Genomic DNA, 9,004 nt, shown 5'->3' on the forward strand with positions numbered 1-9,004 from the left:
TCCCCAAGCCTATTTAAGATTCAGCAAAAGCTTCAGAAGCATAAGGGTTCCGGCAAGCTACCACTTGCCAATGGTTTTCACTTAATAAAAACACCGTTATTATTTTTTTCTTTTCCAATTACCTAAATAGTTTCCCCTGAGGGAGCAGAATTGAAACACACTTAAAACTATACAGTAAAAGAAAAATCGTCTAGAATCCCACTGCTTTAAGGTATCTAGTTAGCACTTCATAAACGTACATTCTTTTAAGCACACACACTACTCACAAAGAGACTATTTTATAGAAACAGGACATAATAGATGCCATTTCGCTGGAGCCTTTGAAAAAGTAGCTTCTCTTTTGCCAATGCTTTCTTAAAGGAAGGAAATATTAGCAGCTGCCACCACACACCTTTTATGACCTTTTTCAATGTAGGTGCACATAACTGATATGTAATTTTTACATAATCGTACATAATTGTATATGTGTGTAACATGGGAAAAGGGATGATACAATTTTTCTATGTCACAACTCAGAAAATGCCATATGTTAATGGGGTCAGCTCTGAAATGTTCGTTATTATTAGACTTGCCTTACAACGTAGTCATAGTAATTTACTCAATCGTGCCCCTATTTTTAAGCCAAAAACTTTTCAATATTTTGCCATTCTAAACTCATTGATTTTTTTTTAAAATATGAGTTACCATTAATCCTGATACAGTTTTGAGGTGGGCCGCTTACTAAGTTGCTGTCATGATTGCTAAGAAAGCCAGTGTGATGTTTAGTGTCTTCTGGAATTTCCATCGGGGGTGTTCAGAGGGCTGTGTGGTTGCCCTCTGTACTTTGAAGTTGTGCCCCTTTTAGTGGGACCGTCTCCATGAGGTGATCAGATCATGTTTCCAGCCTCAGGAGCTGCTACTAAATTATTCCGTGGGGAAACTGTTGCTGAAGCAGAAAGGTTCCGTGTGGCTGACGTGGCACGGCAGCTTGCAGTGTCTGCCAGCTGTGAGTAACAGCAGGCTGTCAGGATGGGATGTAGCAGAAGCCGCTGCAGCAGCTCCTGATTTAGGAGCAAAGATGTAAGTACTTATTTTCACCGCTAACAACTTCTCCCAAACCAAAGCCAAGCGGAAGAAAACTAAGAGGAAATGCAATTTTCACTAGAGACCCTTCTAACAGATTCAGTTGAAAAGCATTTAGCTTGTACCAGAGAAGACAGGCGTTCAGGCCAGCACATGGTTTCATCAGAGCGAAGAACTTGACAGGCTCCTGTTTGAAAAAACAAAAAACAAAAAACAAAACAAAACCAAAAACCCTCAAGTTCAATGGTGGCTAAGGCTGGTTTAGACCCTCACTTTGTACTGCATACCCTGGCAGGGACCTTCCCTTGTTGGATGGAATGCGTGGCTAATGTGCATGTAATTTCAACTTTCATAGGAATTTAGGCAAGTTTGATTATGGCGAGATGAAGGGAGTCTTGGCAATTACAGTGTTTGGGGAGAAGATGGAGCCTGTTAAATATTTTAAGGAGGATTCGAGCTGGTTAAAGCCGACTTAGAGACAGTGTGGAAACTTCTGCTCTCAGGCTATACAGATGACTAGGGGCATGGTGCCTGCCAACGGTGACAAATGAGGACTTGGCACAGAGCAGTGAGCAAGCGGTGGCTGTGAGGCTTCTGCTCCTAAGGTTTATATCCTGAAGTCGAGTCCAGAGTTCCCGGTGTTTGCAGCGTTCCTAAACCATGTGTTTACAGGTTGGTGTTTTCTCCTTTTCTTTTCTTTTCTTTTTTTTCTTTTCTTTTCTTTTCTTTTCTTTTCTTTTCTTTTCTTTTCTTCTCTTCTCTTCTCTTCTCTTCTCCTCTCTTCTCTCTCTCTCTCTCTCTTTCTTTCTTTCTTTCTTTCTTTCTTTCTTTCTTTCTTTCTTTCTCCTCCTCTCCTCCTCTTCTTCTTCTCTTTCTCCTCCTCTCCTCCTCTTCTCTTCTCTCTCTCTCTCTCTCTCTCTCTCTCTCTCTCTCTCTCTTTCTTTTTTATGGAGACTCTTTTCTCTGCTAACCAGCTTTGCAGGAAACCTCAAAAGGGACTACCTGTTGTCTACCCGGAGCGTAGTTAATGAATTGGCCAATGGATATTTTTAATTCCAACCTCTCTGCTGGGAAAACCTAGGCAAACAAGGGGGAAGAAGTGGTGGCCACGGTGGAATTTGCAGCTCAGTTGGAAAAACAGATGTTAGGAGAGGAGGAGTGACCACTGGGCTGGGAGAAGAGAGATCTGGGTCCTGGCACAGGTCCTGGTGAACCATATGGCATTCTGGGCTGCCGCTTATGTGCTGCGAAGTGACTGCATTGGGATCGATGAGCTCCTCAGTGACTGATTCTCACCTAGTGTGAGTTTCTCACTTGCCAAACAGTTTCTCACACAGCTCTGGATTTTATCCACAGCTAAAAGGGTGGATATTTTCCTTATGAATGCATCTCACCCATCACCAATTAGGACACTGTGATATTCTGGAACAGTCTGGAAAGATCCTCCTAGAGGGGGCCCACTCGAAGTATGCTATTGTTAGGAACAAGCTTTGCTTTCAAGAGAAAGGCCTGACCAGTAGTGATTCTATTCCACCTCATCTTAGATGTCCGGGTGTCGATTTTCAGGTGGCTGGTGCTTGGAATAAGAGCCTTTACTACTGATGACTTTTGAGGGACAGAGGGACAAAATGAAAATTCTTAAGATGGCCTGAACAAAATTTGACTGAGTCAAACCAAACCAAACCAAACCAAACCAAACCAAACCAAACCGCCTGTGGCTTCAACTAGAATACAGAATACCTGACATTAGTGACTGTGTGGGGTTTCCTGGCTTCCAGAAACTCACCACCATAGATCAACTGATTACACTGGAAATTAGGGGAAATTCATAAGATGTTTAAGTAGAAATGATAGGTGAAATACATTTCTTTAACGTAATTATTACACACATATTTTCCCCCATCAACCTTGCCTAGCCTAGCTCACAAAACTATCTACACAGGTCTGCATACATCTCTTGTTGTCTGTACTTTCGCATTTATTGTGGTTCTTCATGGGTTTTGGTTGTTTGTTGTTGTTTGAGACAAGGCCTTACATGGCTCAGGCCTGCCTGCAACTTACTGTATGATCTAGGCTGGCCTTGAACTCCTTAAACTCCTACTTTAGACTCTCGAGTGCTGGGTCTATAGGTACTTGATACTACACCAAGCTAAAGTGTCCTTTTGACTTGGACAAGTCCCCTCCCCAGGGACTACCATGTCCATCTCTCAGTCCTTTATTTATCTGCTCCTTCAGCCTCTCCTTTCATTGGTTTTCCATTTTGAGTTAAAAACTCATGTGCCTTCCATTTTACATCATCTCACTGATCATCAAACCAGCCAATGAAAATGCACCGCTCCGTCCCAGCATCTGCTCTCTTCTCTCCGTCCTGATCTTCCCAACAACCCCATGTAATTGAGTTGATACAGTCTCAAATTTGTACAGGACTTGGTCTTCTACATGGTTTTCTCTCCTCTTCCTCTGACTCTCTCCCTCTCTCTCCTTTTGTTTGGTATAGGAGCTCATGTAGCCCAGGTTGCTCCTGAGTTACTCTGGAGTAAGGCTCACTTACTGGCCTTCCTGCAGACCTCTCCCTCCATGCTGTTCTGACCCTGTGTTCTCAGTGTAATCAACTCTTCTTTCTTCCCTTCTCACCTAAACTGTTATTTTGAAGCCTGTGTTCACCTTTGACAGTCTCATTTATAGCTGTGATTTTAATTATGACGTGGGTGTTGATACTGCCTAAATTAAAGCACAGAATCTTCAGGGGAAACAAGGAGCACCACAAACAGATGAATATCATCCACCTCAAACTCATGTCTCCTTAGACTTCTCTTAGGAGCTCCTCCTGACTCATTTTACTGCCTCAGACTCCTCCAGCAAGCATTCCCAAAGGCAACTAAACTCCCCATGGTCCAGCATACTTCTCCCAGTAACATTCTTGATTAGGACATCAGTATTCACAGTCACCAATCCAGGACTGTAGAAACCCAACCTCCAGATCCTGCTTATTCTGCCTCCTTACTCTCTCTTGAATCTGACGCCCATGCCTAGATCAGTCTTCCTTTCCACCAGTCCCTTAGTTTGTCCTGATTTAAGGAGGGCATTACTGATTGACTTTGAAGCCTTGCCTGTTGTATAGAATTCTGGAACCATTCCTTTCACAAAATGCCAGAATTACTTTATTTGCCTGACCACCTGGTGTTATAAAGGTATGAGACAGAATTGTGTTTTACTTTGTAATACTAATGCTTACAACATCATAAGGCACAAAGCCGCTACTTAATAGACTATTATCGAGTGGATAGATGGGGGAGCAGATGGCTACCTGCTCCACCCATATTGGCGTCGTGCTATCCCAGCTAACCCAGTAGGAGGTGTATTTGTTTCTTCTTCAGTGGTTTCAGGATAACTTCTGTAGGTTGGAGACATCACCATCTCCAAGGTCCAGTTCAGAATGATATGTCCTTGGACATGTGCTGGATGTTGAATTAGTCTCTGTGGTTAGGGAGATATAAAATTCTTATATTTATGCTTGCATATTTGTGCCCACTCTTAGATAAAAAAGATAGGCTATGTCTCATATGTGGTATATAAGTTAAGAACAGACAGGGAGGTTTTTTTTAAAAGGAAAACTGATGAATTATTGTCAGAAATGACGGGATGTTGGGCAGGCAGAAAGAGCACATATGTTTTTTTTTTTTTTTTTTTTGGTTTTTTTTTTTCCGAGCTGGGACCGAACCCAGGGCCTTGAGCTTCCTAGGCAAGCGCTCTACCACTGAGCTAAACCCCCAACCCCGCACATATGTTTTTTAAGTAAAGAACCCCAGGTCTTAGCTATGAGTTGGCAGCACATGCTTTTAATCCCGGCACTCAACAGGCAAAGGCAGTTGGAGGACAGCCTTGTCTATGAAGTGGGAGTGAGTTCCTGGACAGCCAAGGCTACAAAGAGAAATGCTGTCTCAAAAACAAACAAACAAACAAACAAAACACTCAAAACAAAACAACAACAAAATTAAAACACCCCAGCAAAACCAAACCCCTTAAAAATGAAAACAAAACAACAAACACAAACCAAAACCAGGTCTTAGGAGAGGTGGGGCTACCTGCCTTTCTCCAAAGCTGAGTGAGGCAGCTAGGATGGGCTCAGCTGTCTTAACTGTCAGTGCTGCTCTTCATGTCCTAGGCTCTCAAACCACCAAGCCTATGAGCCCCAGCACTGACCATGGCTGCTGTGTGCCCTAGGCCTTCCTTTGCTCGAGTCTTTTTCCAGTGCGTACCCTTCTTTTCAGAGCACACTGCTCTCTGTCACCCGCTTCCAGGATCATGCACCCTGATCTTGCAGGTCTCAGCTGCAGTCACTTTTCTTTTGAGAAGCTTTCTTTGACTGGGTGTGGCACCTTCATAATGGATTTCTCTTGCTTCATACTCTCATGTCATAGTTTGTCTGTGTTTCCAGTAGATAGATGTCTTGGCTAGTTTTATGTCAACTTGACACAAGCTACACAAGCTACCTCAGAGGGGAGAGAGCCTCAGTAGAGAAAATGCCTCTGTAAGATCCAGCTGTAAGACATTTTCTTAATTAGTGATGGATGGGGGAGGGCCCAGCCCTTTGTGGGTAGTACTGTCCCTGCGCTGGTGGTCCTGGGTTCTATAAGAAATGCCGAGTAAAGCCATGAGGAGCAAGCCAGTAAGAAGCACCCCTCACCTCCTGGGCACTGCCTCAGCTCCGGCCTCCAGGTTCCTGTCCTATTTGAGTTCCCGTCCTGACTTCTTTCAATGATGGACTATGATGTGGAAGTATAAGTCAAATAAACACTTCCTTCCCCAGACAGCTTTTGGTCATGGTGTTTCATTATAGCAACAGAACCCCTCAGACATAAGTAAACTCCAAGAGTGCAGGGACTAAGTTTACCTTGTTCTCTGTATATGGCCTAACTTGGCATGTAATAGGCACGCATTCCCTAGTTATTAGGTAAGAACATGAACTGTGGATTCTTTCTATACAGTTTTGGGACTTACCTTCTTCACTATAGGAGCTATGGAGAATCAGCTTCTATGGGAGAGAAATAATTTTATTTCGATTAACAGATGAATTTATATTTGTGTAAAATAATTACTTGTTGAATGAAAGAACTACTTTTTTTTTTCATTCTCCATAGATGAGTTAGACCCCAGTTGGAGTCAGTTAATGATATCATGTATTTGATGAATAACATCCGGTTCAGCAGGAGCACACGATGTCTTTCATGCCGCGAGGAATACAAAGTGTATCCTTAGTGTTAAAGAAAACAGTGGTAGCAATCTTGTAGAGAAACAGAAGCAATGTCAGGAAGGGTAGTGTTCGCTCAGCGCATGGAGAATCTGCAGCAGCCATATATAAGCTGTCCCCAGCAAACAACAAGCCTAGGCAACTGTGCTGTGATGGCTGCAGACTTCGTGCTCAGAAAAGAACACTCTATCGTATTGACACGCCCTTCGATGTCCTCGAGAACTGAAGTTTGAACTTTGTTTTCTGGCAGCGTAAGTGGTTCCTACAGAAATCGCCCTAATGTGCTAAATTCAGTACCAGAGCAGCTCTCCTGGGGATCAGCTCTATCTGCAGGCACTAATTCCAGACCGAGAGAACAAGGGACATAAGTGCCACTGAGACACGTGTATGCATTCACCGACTATTTCTGTACATGAACGGTGGGCAGAGGAGTGGAACACCAGAGAGTGGAATGGAACTTTGTTGGCTGACAAATTGGATGAGGAGAAAATACAGAAATGAATCTTGGAGATCTTATTTTTATCATTGAATAGCTGTCTACCTACCTACCAATCTATCATTAGGCTGAATGAGCCTATTTATACAGGCTTGATGACTTTGAAGGTTGTAATCATTGTATTCACATGAAATGAGTTTTTACATAATTGCGTTTTTTGTATTGAATATATTCCATGCCTATTGCTAAGCACTGTGCTTTCTTTTTTCTTTTTCTTTTTTTGGACATAAACATCGGGCTAGAAATCCTCTGATTGATTTGCTGTGAAGTTCTTCATTCGGTGACTAATGCAGATGTACCGGATGAGCCTGGCAAAATCTCTGACCCTTTCTGGTCTTCTCTATTGTTTCTTACATGAACAGTCCCACGGATGCCACTAGAGGATGAAGTAAGAAGGCACGGGTACTTCTGGGGAAGACAAGATATGGTACCAGGGGGTTATTATGATGAGAGAAAGGGCAGAACGACTATTGGAAATAGTTAACTCCGGGTTAGATTATCAGTCAATAATAAAGTAAAACTGTGAAAAGTTCATTATGAATAAAAGAGAAAAGCTAAATAAAAAAAGACACTCTAAACAGTTCAGAAAGCAATTCTAGCATTTTGCTGAGGAAAGCAATAATAAGAATTTTGTATTTCAGGAAAATCATGAAGATTATTTTGGGTTTATCCTAAGATGTCACTGAGTAAGACTTAAACTTTAAACATGCACTTCTTTAAAAAATGAGATTTGAGTGTCATACTGCCAGCTTATAAGTAATTCCATTGGTGCAAAATGGTGAACTTATTCAAAAAAATCTTTTATTGAATTGGCTCTTTGACTCGCGCGCGCGCGCGCGCGCGCGCACACACACACACACACACACACACACACACACACACACACACAAACACCATTCTAATTACTGCCACTCTCCCCTCTTTATTCTGTCTCCCTCTTATTTCCTACCTCTAATGATCCCCTTCCCCTCTATAAGTTTCTTTTCCACATTTACATCTTTTGGTTTTGTTCCCTACTGAGTTTAACCAGGGCCGTATGTGTGGCTACATGTTTAGAGTTTCTCACTGGAATCTGATGGAGTCATTATCGTTAGATACACGACTGACTGCTTTCCTTCAGGATCCATCAGGAGGCATAGAGCCTCGAGGGTCCCTCTCTGATCCACAGTTGACTATTGACAGGTTGAATCTTTTTTCCCCATCTTACTAGTACAGTATTTGTTTGTCTTCTCTCTGTCAAACCCTGAGTCAAGCACTTTCCCCAGACTTCTTGGTAGGGCTCGGGAAAAGGAACACATAGGGCAGAGGAGACACGGAAGAACCATGGGAGTTGGAGGTGGACACAGCTGCTTCACAAGGCGAAGAGGATGAGGAAGACCACCATTAGGCAAGAGAGCCCCATGGCCTCAGAAAAGACAAAGCCTAGAATCGTGTAGGAGAAGAGTTGCTGCTTCAGAGAAGGGTCCTTGGCATAGTCAATGATGAGATGCCCCAAAACAGTCCCAATCCCTGCCCCAGAGCCAGCACCCCAACCGTAGCAGCCCCAGATCCAATGAACTTGGCAGCTGTGTCGATGTCCCTTGAAATGATGCTGGTTTGGAAGCTTTGGCTAGGCATAAGTAAGGTCAGAGGCAGCCGGACCGCCAAGCTGCTGAGGCCCTCATCTGTTGGCATCTATGGTCACTTCAACTCCACTGTAGACAGAGGACGTCTCGGGAGCTGAGAGATCAGGGAGCGGGTAGAGACGAACTTGGGGCAGGCATACATTTTCAGGGGTGAGGAGCCAAGGCAGGAGAGCTGCTCCCAGGGTAGAGACAGGTTGACTCTTATGCAGGCGTATTGCAGGCAGCTGTGGTTGCTGGGAGGTCAAGATTGCATTGGTTATGTTATTCCCAGAAGAAACATTTCTCTGCCTTTCCCCTTATCTTTTGACTATTTTATTTTTTTCCATTCCTTCCTTTTTCTCCTTTTCTGAGCCTTAAGAGTGTGTGGTGTAAATGTCTTCTTTAGGGCCAAGCACTCAACCATTCTGTGTTTTCTGCACCTTGAGCAGCCTTGAGTTTCTGTATTCACCACCATTCATTGGAAAGAGAAACTTCTCTGATTAAGGCTGAAAATAGCACTTGTCTGAGAGTATAGACATAAATATTTAGAAGGCAGTTAGGCACCGTATCAATTTAGCTAAACAGTAGTGG

At 43.2% G+C, this 9,004-nt stretch overlaps 1 pseudogene; it reads right to left on the minus strand.

Annotated features, from left to right (window-relative positions):
• Positions 1 to 8,160: 8,160 nt before the first annotated feature.
• Positions 8,161 to 8,579, minus strand: LOC116911450 (annotated as a pseudogene).
• Positions 8,580 to 9,004: the final 425 nt, after the last annotated feature.

This window comes from Rattus rattus, chromosome 10 (assembly GCF_011064425.1).
Source record: "Rattus rattus isolate New Zealand chromosome 10, Rrattus_CSIRO_v1, whole genome shotgun sequence".
NCBI classification, from domain to species: domain Eukaryota; kingdom Metazoa; phylum Chordata; class Mammalia; order Rodentia; family Muridae; genus Rattus; species Rattus rattus.